Genomic DNA, 15,011 nt, shown 5'->3' on the forward strand with positions numbered 1-15,011 from the left:
AACATTTATTTTTGGATCACAATTGAACATATACATATTATATAGAAATAATTCCTAAGATAGAACACATTTGTATGTTTATTCCTAGAATAGAACACATTTTTTTTTTATTACTCAGATGTTTTCAGTTCTTGTGTAATTACAATTAACAACCCTAACTAGTTTTAATTAATTATTATTATTTAATTCGTTTTTAACTAAAAATTAAATTAAAAAACAGTGATTATACATGTCATCATTCCATGTCATTACGATAATCCACGTCATTAATCATCTCCAAACCGCATAACGTTTGGGTTTTTTATTTCTTGGCTTTACTGTTCATCATCTCCCAAAAAAAAAAAAACTGTCGCTTTCTTCCTCTTTCTCTCTCGACGGAACAAAATCGATTTCTTTCGCCGTTTTGCTCTTTTCTCGTCTGTTCCGGCCGAAATTCAGACGCCGGAGTCGCATTTCTGTAAGCGCGAAGTCACATCTGACATCTAAGTTCCAGTGAGTATGTTTCCATTAAGTAAGACTCTGACATCTAAGTTCAATCTCAAGTGATTCCCGTCACTGAAATCGTTTTCCGATGCGTAACGATGGTTTTTAAAGCTGGGTTTTAACGTCGTCGTTGATTGACATATGGTGGCCGATTTCTTAGATCTATTTGATTTGACGGCTGAGTTACTATTTGTTTGCCGACTGATTTATGATTTATCAATTCATCCGTGTCTGAGTTTGTTTTATGCTGTGACTGAGTTATGGTTTAACCTTACATCGATGTCTGAGTTTCTGTTAAAATATGGCTGAGTTAGATTTATCTTATGGCTGAGTTATGTTATGTGTGGCTGAGATAGGTTTATGTTATGACGGAGTTATATTATCTATGGCTGAGTTAGATTTATGTTTTGCCTGAGTTATGGTATCTGTGGATGAGTTTGTTTTATGTTATGACTGAGTTATGGAATGCTTACGGCTGATTTATGGTTATACAGATGTCTGAAGACCAAGCAAGGGAGTACCCTCCAAGACTTTACCAAGAGGGGGATTCTAATCTGGAGGGTAAAGGCATTAATCATAATATAAAGCTGGGAGAGTTCCCTGCAATTAGAGAATCAATAGGAAAAGAAATATGGGCAGAACTGAAAGAGACAGAGCTTAGATTAATTGCTAAGCTTGTTGATAGTTATTTTCTATGGTCTGGTAAGACCGTACATTATCTACTATGCAGACAACTGAGAATACTGAAGAAGGAGCTTTGGTGTATCGTGGCTGGTAAACCCATCCGGTTTGGATTGAACGAATTTCATCATATCACGGGTTTAAATATAGATGAACTGCCTACAGAAAAGTTTGTGCCTGCAGCTGACTACAAAGCGTTCTTCAGTGAATTGCATGTGCCAACCGGTGAAGGTCCTAATCTAGATGAACTTAGGCAGGGCTTAGTAACGTGCAGAGCTTGGCCTACTGAAAAGCGTAGATGGTTTGGGTTATTGACTCTTCTATCCATTAGACTTTTTGGCTTGCATACTAACTCTAGGATACCATTTGAGAGTGCCAAAAGAGTTTTCGACGACAAAGCCATGAAGACTTATCCATGGGGTCGGGCAGCATATGAAGCCCTTGTCGTCTCTATAAAGTTGCTGAGGCCTATTGGCAAGACGTACACCGTCAGTGGTCTGGTTTTCGTGTTGCAGGCTTGGGCGTATGAGTCAATCATCACCATCGCCGAGCGTTTTGGGAACGCTGTTAACGCGGATGAGATTCTGTTGCTTAGATGGGGTGGCAACCGTACCCGTGCAACTATAGAATCGGTCATTGCTGAAGATATCAAAGCGAATGGTGGTGAGGTACGGTTTCGGCTCTATTATGTTCTGTTTTTTATCAAATATTTATGTTACGGCTGAGTTAATGTTTTATTTTTCTCTGTGAAGGCTGAGTTATGTTCTATTTTTTTTGGCAAATATGTTATGTGACGACCGAGTTATGTTCTATAATGGCTGAGTTATATTAAGTGACGACTGAGATATGTTCTGTGATGACTGAGTTAGCTTAAGTGACGACTGAGTTATATTAAGTGATGGCTGAGTTAAACATACTGATGGGTTTTATTATCTCTCGTGTTGTAGCTGCGTGTTCGTACAATGGTTGAAAAGGCTGAGTTAAGCGAGCTGTTTCATTTTTGGCCAGACCAATTAGAAGACCCAGCACTGGATAACTTGATCCAAGACTTACACGGGGTTAAGCTTGTTAAAGGTTATTGGGATGTGAAGACGAGTGAGAAGAAGAAGAAACTCTTAAAAGATAAAAGCAGAGGTGTCTGAATCTCCCGCTAAGAAGCAAAAGGTCTCTCACAGTGAGCATGTTGATTCTCTTGAGAAAGATGCAGAAAAGAAGAAGAAGAAGAAGAATAAGAAGAAGGAAGTAGCTGTCGAATCTGATGAGGACGAGGATGTTCGTTCTCGTGAGCAGGATGGTCAGGGAGACGAGCAGTCGCTCGTGGATGTGGTGTCCAACTTGATCTCTCCCTTAAACTCTCGATTTGACACCGTTGATACTAGCATAAAAGAAATGTCCTCCCGTCTGGATGTGATTGGATGTCAAATCGAATCGAGTGTTGAAGCAAAGTTTGAAGGAAGGTTTGGATCGATTGAGAACGATGTCAAACAGATTAAAGAGCAGCTGAAGGCCATAGCTGACTCAAAATCAAGCAGTTATATTAGAGATATGTTTTTAGCCAAACCACAGCCCCAAACGCAGGAAGACAATCCTAAGGCCCAAACTCAAAAGACACCAGACGTTCCAAAGAAAATTACAAATAACCAATCTACTGCTCCTAGTCCTCCTCCGGTAAACTTTTAGTTGGTTATGACCGAGTTAATATCTGAATATTATTCGGCTGCGTTATAACTTTTAGTTAGTTATGGCTGAGTTATCTGAACTATACGGCTGAGTTATCTGAATATTTTACGGCTGAGTTATATAAATATTTTATGACTGAGTTATAAACGCTGGTTAGTTATGGCTTAGTTGTTTTCATATTATAAATTTAGTTAGTTAGTTATGGCTGAGTTATATGAATATTATACGACTGAGTTAAAAATTTAATTAGTCATGGCTGAGTTATATGAATATGATACGGCTGAGTTGAGTTAGTTACGACTGAGGTATATGAATCTGATACGCCTGAGTTTAGTTAGTTATGGCTGAGTTATATTTATACATAGGTATGAGTTTTCGTTGTTTAACGCCTGAGTTTTCGTTACGTTTATGCAGTCGAAACATGCTGATGTTGGGGTAAGTAGGAAGCTTGAAGCAGAATTTGATAAGGCCTCCATTGTGTCTGATTTTGATTTCGTTGAGACTGTTTCTCCTCTCAATCGCCGTTTACGCTCTAGGAAGCCACCAGCCCCAAATGTGCCAAAGCAGAAAAAGGAGAAAACATTAAATGAGCTAATCCAGAAACCGCCAGCGAGAAGAGGAAGAGGAAGAAAGCCTTTGGAGCAGCCTAAAAAGGTGCCTCCTACTGCGCCAAAGATTAGAATAAAGAAACCAAAACCATCTGAGGAAACTAAGGAAAAAGCTGAGGAAGCTAAGGAAAAAGCTGAGGAAGATTCGGATGTAGTTGATGTCACGGATAAGGTTGTATCCGAGTATAATGAAATGCTTCCTGAGTCTGATGAAGATGAGGAGGAAACCGAGAGGCTAAAGAGTGTAAAAGAAATTCGGCTCAAAACTGTTAAGCTGGCCCCGGATGGGAGCTCATTGATTAACCTCGAAGATATGCCCACTCACACTTTTCCAGTTATTGGAGACAACGGGCTGAGCTGCATGAGAAAGGGTTGTCTGCCTTCACGAGCAATCTATGATCCTCTGGCACCGGTTGATCCGGCCAAACTGCAGAAGCTTAAGGCTTATTTGACAGGTCCCGAAAGGTATGACCCTTTATACATTACTAAGTTGTTAAATACGACATGCTTACACTATTTGTTTATATTAACTTTCTTTATTATTTGTTAGCAAACATTATTACAAAACATATGGGTTCGACGATGTGCTGTTCTACTCTGTTATCATAGCCGAAAGAAAGGACTGGCCAGACAAGAAACATGGATGGTTGGGTGATGATGTAAGTTATTGTTATGTTCCGTCTGAGTTTGGCTAATGTTATGGCTGAGTTATCGTGTCGTTATGTCTGAGTTATAGTAGATAATGACTGATTTACGATGTAAGTTATTGTTATATTCTGTCTGAGTTTGTCTAAGGTTATGGCTGAGTTATCGTGTCGTTCTGTCTGAGTTAATTTAGCTAATGGCAGATTTATTTAGGTGTTAAGGCTGAGTTTTACTTGGTTACGGCTGAGTTAATGTTGTGTTTTGTCTTGGTTTTATTTTTGTCCAGCACATTGCTGCGTATGTGAAAGTCCTCACCACGAGGCTCCTGCGAGATCCCACCCCATACTACAGCGATCGCGTCATGATTCTAGACCCGTGGTTCACGTCAATGTGGAGTAGGGATTACGCACAGTGGAAGATGAAGCCGAAGAGGGTTTCTTTCAAAGGTTCTACGTATGAAACTTGGGTCAACGGTACGGGTGGAGAAGACCCGACAAACAAGAAGTGGATACCAGATGTGGATCACTTGTATACTATCCTCCAAACCGGAGGTAATCATTGGGCGACCATACACGTGGACTTGCCTAGGGGTCACGTGGACTGCTATGATTGCATCGTCGGATGTCATACAAAGGAAAGCGATGGAAAAATCCTGGAACACTGTAGGCCGTTCACGAGGATGATTCCACAGATCAAGAGCGAAATTATCCCTCCCGAAGTCCGTGTCCCGCAATACGACCAATTTTCATTCCAGCGGAGGGACCTTAAAAAGGTCCCGCAGAATACTATCACCGGGGACTGCGGCGTTTACACGTTAAAGATTCTTGAATGTTTATTGCTTGGTGTTTCTTTTGAAGGCATTCCTGATTCAAATATCCAGGGGCTACGGGTTAGGATGGCAACAGAGATCTACGATGAACTACCTAACAGAATGTCCATTCGGTTTTATGAGACATGATTTGCTTTTTCGAACATGTCTGTGTCTTTTGGGATTTTTAGCATGTGATTGTACTAAATATTGACACTTTAGGATTGATAACCAGAATTATGTCTGTATGAATCTATTATTATGTTAATTATAACAAAAACCAATGTAATGGCTGACTTATCATCGCTCGATTCGTTTTACGGCTGATATATGCTAACGTGAAGGCTGACTTATCATCGCTCAACTCGTGCTACACGGCTGAGTTATTGTTGTTTAATTCGATGTTTAGCTGAGTTATTATAACGCGGTGGCTGACTTGTCATCAGATAAATCGTTTGATGGCTGAGTTTGTATAACGTGGTGGTTGACTAGTCAAACCCAAACTTCCTTCCCATCAAATAAACCAGACGTGACTTTAGGACTATACATACACCTGTTTACGACACCCGAATAGTCAAGAACCCAAACGTCGTTATAGGACCAAACGTCGTTACATTAGAGAACCAAACGTCGTTAGGTTAGAGGACCAAACGTCGTTAGAGGACTATATATACACTGGTTTCCTCTTGTCTTTTCACTTGTCTATTCTTAGCAACTACAACTCTTCATTCTTCTCTTGTCCTTTCTCTGAGAAACAAAACCATTCCGAGATCATGGATGCATCAGATTCAGGTTCGGTTCAAACAAGCGGTGGTGTGTGGATGACGGTCCCAACAAGTGGTCGTCTGTGGATGAAAGCCCCACCCTAAAGCTGTATCAAATCCGTCATCTCTTACATCAGGAGCAACATAAGGGAGACGGCGGAAGCACACTTGCTTGATATCAAACTGCATGAGAAGGAAGCGGAACTTAAGGTCTTAAGGGACGGATTTAACGTGAAGGAGGAGATCGAGAAAGTGCTGGCGCAGGTTGGCAAGGCCTACAGAGCGCAGCGTGAACGCCCGGTGAGTAGTATTGATTGGGACAAACTGGGGTATGGATCGACCGGTCGTCCAAATTCGGAGTCCGATTAAGAATGAAGATGGCGATTGATGTGATTGTATCTTCATTTTTTATTTTCAATTATATTATATGTATGTTGTTGGATTCCAGTACTCCTTATCCTATGTTATCATAAACTCTGTCTTTTCAATTTTCAAACTTCACTTTTTATTTTATACTCGCGTGTGTGATTCAAAAACTTTTTCTTTGATTTATCGTAGATTAACTTGATGTTTGGCTGAGTTAAACATGTGACTCAATCATTGTTATTCTAACGTTAAGGCGGACTTATCGTAGATTAACTTGATGTATGGTTGAGTGAATCTAACGTTACGGCTGAGTTATTATATTTTAATTCAACTTTGGTTGAGATAGTATTGAGTTGTGGATGAGTTAGTCTAACGTAACAGCCGAGTTAATATAAATTTAATCCGATTGTACGTTTTGGCTGAGTTATAATCGCACAATTCGCTGACTTTATGATAATAGACAGTACAAAGAAGTTCAAAGTGAGAAAAACAGATTAAGCTAAGATCACAGATACTTGTTCAGGCTCTCATACTTCTTCTCTAGCGTTTCAAACTTCTTTTCCATAAGAAAGATCTTTTCCGTCTGAGACTCGACGCGCTTATTGGCTGCTTCCAGATCCTTCTTCATCTCAGTTGTCTCCTCTTTTATCATGTCAAACTCGTCACACAATGCAACAGTCCACCATCTCTTGAAACCGCATCCTTGACCGGGACCCTTATAAAAAACCAGGAGGTTGATTCATAGGGATACAAAATAAAATAAATAAAATAAAGAACATTAACTCAAGAAAAGATGCTTACATCTGATATTTCGTGCGGACAACTGAAAAAAAGTTTTCCGGTTGTAACAGGATCAAGAGAAGTGGCAACGACAACCTTAGCATTGCAATCACACTCGATCGGAACGCCCTTATCGCGCCTCCTGTTTTTGTCGTACCTCGTTCGCATCCTTATTTCCATACGGTTGAGCTCCTACATTAACACAACCATGATGTACTCGACGTTAGATGGGCAACGATTTGTACTATTCAGATGTGGAGATAAATACCTCATCAACACTAGATTCGCCATGAAAAAGAGACCTCTGAGCCATCATCTTCACTGCAATTAGTACGGTACTAAAGCACTGGTTCTATATAGTCATGTCTGCCACAAAATGTATTAATCAAACGACGGCGTATTTGTATTGGCTGAATAAATTTAGAAGTGGCTGACTTGTCATAGCATTGCGGCTGGGTTTTCACTGATTTGTGGCTGAGTTATGTCGTCATACAGTATGTCACTACTTAGCGTGTTGCTTTAGGTTGGGTTTATCGAGATTATTTATTATATCATTATCGAGATAACAAACAGCAACTTTATGGGGAACCGCCAGTAATGATTTGGTCCACATGTACAGGTACACACGCCCGTAGTTAATATTCAAAATAATTCAAACGAGTTCGAAATTATTCCTTAACTAAACCCTCTAATAATCAAATAACGTAACGGCTGAGTTATTCAATAAGATTTCGTGTTTTGGCCGAGTTATGAGATACCATATGTTATTATGATATATCAAACTGACCACCAAATTGTTAGTTATATTATTAGCTTGAAGATGTAAGTATATAATTGATTTGAGGGTTTTATTGGTTTCGTTGTTAATTGCGGATGTGATTGAATATACAGGACCATTTGTTTAAATGGGTCGAAGATGGTACATACGAAGTGGTTGTAGACAGTTGGCTGAAATTGGCCGGCTTCGACAGTGAGTTAAGCGCGGCCAAGTCCGAGGTTTCTGTCGAGCTAGAAGCATTACAGGCGATGGTGAAAGAACTGAAAGAAGAAGTGATGAGGAGCGAAAGGGAAAACCAGAAATGGAAATTGATGATCAAACTTTGCTGCTTTTGTCTTGCCTTTATTATCATTGTCATTGTTTTTGGTATCTTAATGTTCCCAAAAATCAACGAACAGAGGCTTTTTCTGGGCTACTAGTTTGTTTTATGTTTGTATGATTTGTTTGCTACTGGAATCCATTATGTGTTTGATGTTTAACTCAGCGTATAGGGTTAATTCGTTTTTTTGGTTCAAGTACTAGCTTGCAATGAAATGGAACTTTGTCTTCGGCCAAGCTAATCCAATATCGTTGACTGAGTTATACTGGTAATGTTGTGGCAGAGTTAATCATACGTTATGGCTGAGTTAATATCTGTTGTATCTTCGGAAATATAGGTTACGGCTGAGTTATTATAATGTTTTGGATGAGTTAATTATACGCTATGACTGAGTTAATCATACGCTATGACTGAGTTATGATAAAATTTAACAAGTTACCTCAAGCGATAACCACTGACTTTACTGAGAAGGCGATCGTAGATAATATGAGATATAAAGCCATCACAAAAAAAAACAGAGAAACATATTGAGTTCATAGGAATGAGATAAAGGGACGATAAGTAAGAGACACAAAAGCATTCAAGACATGAAACCGACATCATCCGGGTCAAATTCAGTAAACATGTCCACCAAATCATTCCAAACTGTTGTCGTCATCCACCTCGGCTTATCCAAACCACGCGCCCATCCCCGTTTCAGCACCCGCATATTGTCCCGGTACAACGTTCTAGCCACCAAATTAAACTGCGTCCACACCGTCACCGTGTGCCTTGAATCCCAGGTGTGCATACGCTACAAAGAGAGCAAATAGTAAGAATTTGGTCTACGGTTTACAGGAAGTGCTTTATATAAAAACTCGATGCTTACCGTGAGGAGGAAAAACCACCTTGCCTTGAAAACAACGGGAATCATCCGGTACGTCGGCCACGCATGGTGAAAGTTGCGTTGGAGTATATCACCAATTGCGACAGCTAGTTGGTGATTGAATTTGAACCACGTAACAGTGGTTTTGTCGACCCATGTACCCAATCCACGATCAGGAGCGGTGAGCACGGCTTCGACATCTCTTAGAAACTGTCCGTCGATGTGAGGCACCATGTCGTTAAGATGTGAGGATGAGACGTCTAAATGATGAGTTGTCAAGAATTATTAAAAAAGACAAGTCAAGGTATACGAAAGGTTGCGTGTTACAGCTGAGTTTGGCGACAAATCGTCCTTGTTATGGCTGATTTAAATCACATTACGGCTGAGTTGTCAATAAAAACATGAAGTTCAATTCGATTTACTGACTAACCGAGGTACGGTTATATCCGGCCTAATTACCAGCGGTTTAATACGCCTATAAAAACGGCTTCTCCCATAAACACCAGAAGGCTAAACTCGCACAAACAGAAGCTAACGAGTTCAAAATATTTCTTTAATTTTCAACGACTCGGAATTTCACCATGGGTTACGACGGCCTCCGCGACTTGAATCCTTACATAACTTGCTGGACGATTTGTGTTATGGTTCTTAGGAAGTACGTCTCGTTTATCACAGATAACTCATTCAAACTACGGGTCGTCTTTGTCGATGAGTGGGTAATGGGATCTTCACTCGTGATACAAGGCATACTTAACCTTCTGCTTGTCTTATTCCCTATATAACTCACCCTCCAATGTTGTTTTCATAGGGTATCCAAATTGAAGCTATAATCGGAAGTCGGTTTTCTCAACGTTACTACAACATGCTTGAAGAGAATCAGTGGAAAGAAATCAGAACTTTTGGTGTTATCGAAAACTGTGGTTTTGTCCGAACAACAACCCACAAATACATGATTGAGTTCATGAATGCAACTGAGCTAAATCATTCCGACCCAAGGGAAAATGTATTATTTAACAGATTCACACCTTTTGACTACATTATTGAAGACACCGCTCATACTGAAAATTTGGTCGGTAAGTAATACGTATCTAATGCAAATTTCATACTTTCACAAATCACATGCCTGCTTTTAATCTTTATTTCATACTCCCAGATTTGGTTGGTGCACTCGTCGAGGTCGGATGTCTGAGAAATATTACAGAAGATGGTTGGGAGATGGACGGATTCAGACTTACCTTCGAGAGTATGGACAAATAGTATAATTTCTTTTGTTTCTTTACTTCTAAATTTCTTTCTTTTCATCATGTATTTTTCTTGAGTTAGCTTAAGTGTAAGACTGTTTTATATGTTTCAGTAAGGAGAGGTTGAAATGTGAGGCTCTTGGCGAATTGGCGGTTGACTTGCATAGGAAATTTCGATCATTTCGCAATGACAATATTGTTATTGACAATATATATGTTGCACTCACCTGGTGGAAGATCTTCAGGTATCATCCTTGCCCCAATCACGTGAAGATCCAAAATCATGCCCGGATATCAGATGTGACTGTCGACCCCAATATCGAAGAAGTGCAAGAGTTAAAAATGGTCCTCGAGTAATGCAAGATGGAAGGAATCGGGTTATTACCATTGTTTACTTTTCATTCCTCCTATGTATCCTTCAAACAACTATTCTGGGGGAACTTCATTTTGTCTTTGCCTTCAAAATTCAGTTTGATAACTCAGCCGTATTATAATTAAATAACTCAGACACTAAATAACATAATACGAATATAACTCAGTCGTAAGTTAACATAGTTTATCTATAACTCAGCCGTAAAAGGTAAAATGAACTCAACTCGGCCGTAACATGTAAAATGACCGAACCTTTCGACTTCCCTAATTATATAACTCGGCCATAACATGTAAAATGACCGAACCTTTCGACTTCCCTAATTATATAACTCGGCCATAACATGTAAAATGACCGAAATACATACCACTGTTGCCAAACAAGGGAAAGAAGACACATACAGAGTACAAACAGTACTATGCACGACAAGTTTTAACATTGTGCCCTGTTTCTTTACATCGAGAACATGCGTGTTCCTTCCTAGGGCGTTTAGTCTCAACGGCGACTTCTAGTGCTGATTTCATCCTTAGTTTCTTGGGCCTGCCTGGCTGGTTCGCAACAATCGGAGGCAAACACGGTTGGTCAATTACAATTTGAGGAACAGGGACTTCTGTATCTGAAGGCATGATTGCACCAGCGTACGCATTGACCAAATGACTGCTCTTATGATAAGGACTGCACAGGGATATACGAGACACACCCATATGTTCTGCAGCTGCGATTGCATGGATGCATGGTGATTTCTCTTGGTCGAAAAGACGGCATGTGCATTGTTTTTCATCCACATTTACAACATGCAAAGATGCTCCTAAGCTACTTGAACGCGGGAAGCATCAATCGTTTGTACATCTAGAAGTCTTGACGAGTTGACGCGGGTCTATTAGAGAGAAGAGACAAGAAACAAAAAAAAAAGTTATGGCTGAATTATTCCCTTTATAGCTGAGTTATTCTCGTTATGGCTGAGTTATTCTCGTTATGACGGGGTTATCGTTATTCGACGACTGAGTTATGCACTAGTTACAGCTGAGTTACCTGTAAGAGTTTCTCAACACCACGTGTGAGCTGAGTATGTTGTTTGCTCGCATCATCTCTCCATTCAGCAAACCATTTAGTCATCATCTGTCTTATCGCTTCTAACAGTCGAACTATGGGAAGATTTTTGGCTTGTGACAGTGCTCTGTTCATTGATTCCGCTATATTCATAGTCATTAAATTGTATCTATCACCGGGGAAATGAGCACGCGCCCACATTTCAACACCCGCTCTTTGGAGGTATGCATGTAGTAGAGGATCAAGCTCTTCAATCTCGTTGAACGCGTTAGTAAAATCATTCAGCCTATAACACCTTGCCGCTTTTTTGACCAGAGGGAACAAATCTTTTCTTTTGAATTTTACCAAAATGTTCTTATAGAGATGGTAAGTACAAATCCCACGAGCAGCCAACGGATACACTTCACCAATTGCTTTCCCTATTGACTTATGTCTGTCTGAGATTATCGCCAGGTCCGTTGCATCAGGAATAACAACTTTGAGTTGCGTAAAAAACCAACGCCAAGAATCATCATTTTCAGTGTCAACTACACCGAAAGCTAACGGAAAAATCTGAAAATTACCATCTTGAGCAAGGGCTGTCAAGAGCGTCCCTTTGTAACTACCATGGAGAAAGGTACCGTCGACAACAACAACTCTGCGCATGTAATGAAACCCAGCGATACTGGCACCAAATGCAATGAACATATAGTTAAATCTTCCACTCTCATCAATTTGAAGACGCGCGACTGTACCCGGATTTGCCCGTCTTATCATGTATAGGTAAGAAGGCAGTTCTTCAAAACTACTATCATGGGTTCCCAGAGTGAGCTCCCTTGCAAACCTGAGCATCTTGTATGACTTCGAATAACTCATCTGTTAACACAAACATATTAATCGATAAGTCAGCCTAAACTATACCACAACTCAGCCAATAAGTGATCTTAAGTCAGCCTTGAAAGTCATAACTCAACCAGAATAAAATTATATGTCATCCATACTATATCAATAAGTCAACCGTAAAATATCTATAAGTCAGCCAGCAGATAAATAGTAAGTCAGCCGAAACATTGTAATTACCTTTACTCGAAAATTCTTAGTGATGATTATTCCGACTGATTTTGGTTTAACATCCGGACCAACGTCACCAAGATAGTCCCTGTAAAGAACTCCCAGAACATCAGGTGTTGCTTGTCGGGATCGACCAGAACGTTCCGTCACAGAACATGTGTGTTCCGAATCGTATATATAAACATGAAAATTGGGATTATTTCCTTGTCTAGATGCACGAACCCTCCAAAGACATCTATCCACCCAGCACTCGTAAGATACTGTAGTCTTATTAGAAGTTGGTACATCAAAATCAAACCCATCCCTTATCGCAAGAAGTTTGAGTCGATACTCCAACTCGAATTTGCTACGGTATTGTTGGCCTACCGCGAGTGTTAGCGTAGACAGCTCCAACTTTAAATCAGTCAGGCTCCCAGGAGATCCGATCATTTCCATGGTCTGAGTTCTCTTCGAAGGAGAAGGTTTCGGTGAATCTTCGTCATTATTCTTAGGCTCGCCGTATACAACAAAGTCTTCATCATCAGATGAGGCACCATCGGAGTCGTCGAAAAAATCAAACCGGCTAGAAAATTCATCATCTTCTTCTTCGTCACTTGCTTCTTTGTTAGATGCTTCATCGACACCTGATTCATCGTCCCCTGCTTCATCGTCCCCTGCTTCATCGTCCCCTGCTTCATCGTCTTGATAATCGTAACAAACACCTTCAAACCCCCAACCCAGAACTTCGAATCTAGATTCTGCTCTTGAGTCAGATGCAATAGCGCGTTTCGAACCCCTTCCTCTTGATCCATCCTTCCGACTAATATCACTTGAATCTTTCGCCGTAAACTCCACACAGAGACGTAGCTGCTCGAATTTCGTCAAACCTAGATAACATTGCAACTGTCGATCATTGGAGATATAAACTGGTGGAGTATCGAAGGGCATAGTTTTCAGTGTCTTGTTAGAGAACATGTAACTCAGCCGTAACTGATGGGTCGACTGATTCACTCCGTAATCATCGACCACCATCTTTAAAAGACTATCGTAAACTGCTCTTTCCGCTTCTAGCTGCACAACTCTACACCCTCTTTCGTCGGGGTTAAATACGAATCTCTGTTTCTTTACCCATAAACCGGAAAGAACTATGACCGTAGCGGGACCAGCCATATCAAGAGAAAGATGAAAGAAATTGAAGATGTATGAGAAGATGAATGAAGAAAAGAAAGTTCCGGTGATGTTGTAACGTTCAGGCGGTGGACACAGTCTGGGAAAACGATTTAAAGAAGCAAGGGACGTTTCGTATTTCCGTCGAGGATGCTGACATGGAATGATGACATGGATTATTACAGCCGACGCCGTTTTGAAGTGATGACGTGGCAAGTCAGCCACCAAACAAACAGTTCATAACACAGCCATGAAGCAAATCTTTAAGTCAGCCGTGACATGAATACTATTACAGTAATTAAAACAGGAAAAAAAACAAAGTTAATTCAGCCGTTGTATGTCGTAACTCAACTAACTCAACCGTAACGTTCAACAACTCGGCCATAACTGCATGATATTATAGTAATTAATCTTTTAAAAATAAGTCAGCCATAACATGGCTGAGTTATATCGTAATCCAGCTATTGGCGGCTGATTTATAGCACTCGACCATAACTCAGCCGTCACATCTTTCCATAACTAAGCCAATCAAAACTATAACTCGGCCGCGTCGAGGAAAGAAGTCAGCCTTTTTCTCATAACTCAGCCATATTGTTGGCTGGGTTATCTTATAACTTCTTATAACTCGGCCGACCATCCTTAACTCAACCATACCGTTGCCTGAGTTATACAATAACTCAGGCAACATTTTACAACTCAGCCGTAACGTCTGGCTGAGTTATACTCATACTTCGCCGTTTCGTTATGACTCATATATAACATACCGTAACTCAGCCGGCTGAGTTCATTTAATCCACGTCAACAAATTCTGATGTGGCAGTGGCATTCCCTGTAATTACGTTTTTTCCGATAACGTTTAGTAGGGGCACGCTGGGTAATAAAAAAAATTCGATAATATAACAGTAATTAAAAAAAGTTCTGTCGTGTTCTGGTAATAACACCTAATTTCCTACCCATCACAGTTAATCTCCCTATTATATAACAAAAAAAAAACATTGGAAACATTACTACTGTTTGATAAATTTCATTCTGGTCAACGCTCTCTACATCTACGGAAGATAATGGCTGAAAAGAAAAAACGAAGCAATAATGATATATGAGTGTTTATGATGAGATTTCTAGCTGTGTTCAAAATCATAGCAAAAGGACACATAACAACCAAAATCATACCCACTAGAGACAAGAGTTTTGAGTTCTGAGTTTGAAAGGAGATAAACCACCTATAATGTTCTAATGATCTTTCCTTCACTGCCTTTGAGATTTCTTCTCATGTCCATTGGGAGAGAATATTTTGTTTTGTCTAAGCATGCCTCCATATCGAGATTTTTGAGTAGTGTGGTAAGTAATGTAGTGCTAGCAGAAGGTTCATATATCATA

General features: G+C 40.1%; 5 pseudogenes across 5 annotated transcripts; 2 read left to right on the top strand and 3 right to left on the bottom strand.

Moving 5' to 3' along the window:
• Positions 1-977: 977 nt before the first annotated feature.
• On the top strand, positions 978-5,055 carry AT5G35025 (annotated as a pseudogene; the record flags this gene model as incomplete). The annotated part of the gene is made up of 1 exon: positions 978-5,055.
• A 1,399-nt stretch (positions 5,056-6,454) lies between these two features.
• AT5G35030 lies at positions 6,455-7,181 on the bottom strand (annotated as a pseudogene; the record flags this gene model as incomplete). Its single annotated transcript has 3 exons — positions 6,455-6,750; positions 6,837-7,007; positions 7,084-7,181.
• Positions 7,182-8,492: 1,311 nt separating this feature from the next.
• AT5G35035 lies at positions 8,493-9,011 on the bottom strand (annotated as a pseudogene; the record flags this gene model as incomplete). The annotated part of the gene is made up of 2 exons: positions 8,493-8,705; positions 8,781-9,011.
• Positions 9,012-9,358: 347 nt separating this feature from the next.
• AT5G35040 lies at positions 9,359-10,375 on the top strand (annotated as a pseudogene; the record flags this gene model as incomplete). The annotated part of the gene is made up of 4 exons: positions 9,359-9,493; positions 9,586-9,850; positions 9,954-10,020; positions 10,132-10,375.
• Positions 10,376-10,804: 429 nt separating this feature from the next.
• On the bottom strand, positions 10,805-13,637 carry AT5G35045 (annotated as a pseudogene; the record flags this gene model as incomplete). Its single annotated transcript has 1 exon — positions 10,805-13,637.
• Positions 13,638-15,011: the final 1,374 nt, after the last annotated feature.

Source organism: Arabidopsis thaliana, chromosome 5 (assembly GCF_000001735.4).
Source record: "Arabidopsis thaliana chromosome 5, partial sequence".
NCBI lineage: Eukaryota > Viridiplantae > Streptophyta > Magnoliopsida > Brassicales > Brassicaceae > Arabidopsis > Arabidopsis thaliana.